The sequence below is a fragment of the Phacochoerus africanus genome, chromosome 11 (assembly GCF_016906955.1).
Source record: "Phacochoerus africanus isolate WHEZ1 chromosome 11, ROS_Pafr_v1, whole genome shotgun sequence".
Lineage (NCBI taxonomy): Eukaryota > Metazoa > Chordata > Mammalia > Artiodactyla > Suidae > Phacochoerus > Phacochoerus africanus.
Genome location: NC_062554.1, coordinates 100,146,708 through 100,148,879, shown reverse-complemented (window position 1 = coordinate 100,148,879; position 2,172 = coordinate 100,146,708).

Sequence of the window (2,172 nt, the reverse complement as noted above, 5' to 3'; positions counted from 1 at the left end):
CAGGGTATCTATATTCCATTCAGTTTGCCATCTGGTGGGGGCAGTTATCCAGTTTCAAACTCTCACCCAAGTTTAGCTCTCTGAACTACTCCTGGCCCTGTCACAGACTGAATTCCCTGGGAGAAGGTTTCTGTGATGGAGATTAGTGTGCAAGTGGTTACTCTAGATTTATAGATTTATTGAGATAAACACCTTATAGAGGAAGGAAAGGAAGTAGAATTTTTCAGAGGGAGAAGATGAACTGGATCTAGTCTCAACTGAAGGCTCAGCTGACTCTCTGGGCAGATGTGAGGATGCGTTGACCCTTCAGAGATGCTTGGAGTTTGAGCCACAGAGAAAGGCCTTTCTACCTGGAAAGGAAGTATGCCCTTGGGTGAGGTGACCTTCTTCAGTTACCTTGTGGTCTGACACCTAAGCGCTATCTGCCAGACACTCTCTTAGAAGTTCATTTAACAATATATAAAGGATATTATTCCATAGTGATCTACGTAGATATTTCTCACTCTATTTTAAAGTTGCATACCATTATATGCATATACAAGGGTTTATTCTTTTTATTTTGATATATACATTCCAATCTTCAGATGTTAACAAGTAGTGCTACTACAAGTAGCCTAATAGCCTTATGTTTATACCTTTTTGTATTTTAGCTAGTGTAACTTTTGGATAGACTCATAGAAGTGGGATTGTCAGTCAAAGGGTAAATATATATGCAACATTACTAGATATTTACAATATCCTCTTCATAGGCATTTCATTATTTTGCAGCAAGTAATGAAAGTGACTATTAATTCACAGTCTCACCAACAGACTGTGTTGTTAAACTTCTGATTTTCCAACATGATGTAAGGAATGGTAACTCAATGTAGTTTTAATTTGCATTTCTCTTAACTATAAATGAAACTGAACATCTTTTCACATGGTTAAGAATTGTTTGTGTTTTTAATTCTCTCTTCTTATTTCAGCTCATTTTTCTATAGGGTTGGTGGTCTTTTTGAGTCTCTTTTTGGTTTTAGACATTCTGTATAGTAGTTACTAGTTCTGTAGACAGTGTAACATAAATTGCAAATACTTTTTGCAATTTTTATCTGCTTTAACTTTTCTTTTTGTACATTTTGATATGCAATTTTTATTTTATTTTATGTAATCAAATATGTCCATCTTTTTTTATTCTACCTCTGGATTATGGTTAGAAAATATTTCCTCACTTCCAGTTCATAGGGTAATTCATACATCATGATTTTTGAAGAGCCTAGCTCTAGGCTAAAAACCTATATGGCATCTTTCAGGCCCAAACATAGGCAATTATAAAATCTTTACCTGGCAGGCCTCCTAAGAAGAAGGTCTTCTCCTCATATCAGACTTGGTGCACAGCCTGGAGGAGTTGCAGTTTAGCCCTCAGCACCTCTAAGCCTCCAATCTCCAATGTTCTTAAGCATATCTGTATTTATAGCCCAAACGCTTCCATTTGGAAACCTCCTTGGCTGGGGTAGGGGCGAGGCCCAAGCTTTTCTCAGCCTCTGTCACCCATATACCTTATCAGGAGATCCTGAAGGTATTTTTCTTTATCCTGATATAATATTCAGTACTTTTCCACTCCTGGCCCTTCCTTATCTTCCTCCCTTGGTCTCTAAAAGGCAGGAGCCTTTTTTTGGGGCTCCCTTAGCACTGAGAAGATTTTGCCCCATCTCTATACATCTCATCCTCACCATGCACAGTTGCTAGGATAAAAATAAAACATTTGGGAAGGCGGTGCTTTCACCTATTTAGCCTCTTGCTTATAATATCTCGATAAATAACCCTGTTTCTTCCATTTTGACTGTTTTTCTAATTGACTAGCTCAACACCTGGCAGCCTAGCTCTCTAGCTCAACTATTGGCAATTTTAAATACTTATATTACTTCAGTCTTTATATGCATATCTCTGATCCATTTATAATTTAGCCTGATTATCAGCATGAGGAATGGATCCAATATTATCTTTTTCTATAATCATCTGTCACTCTCTCATCACTTATTCGAAAAAATGCCCTTTTTCCTACTAAGTTGAAATAACACCTTTAAATTATCATTTATTGGTGCTTAAATCTTCTATCTAGAAGTGAAACACATCACTTCCAAACACAATTTATTGGCCAAAGCAATCACATGATGAAGCCAGATATCAACAGGC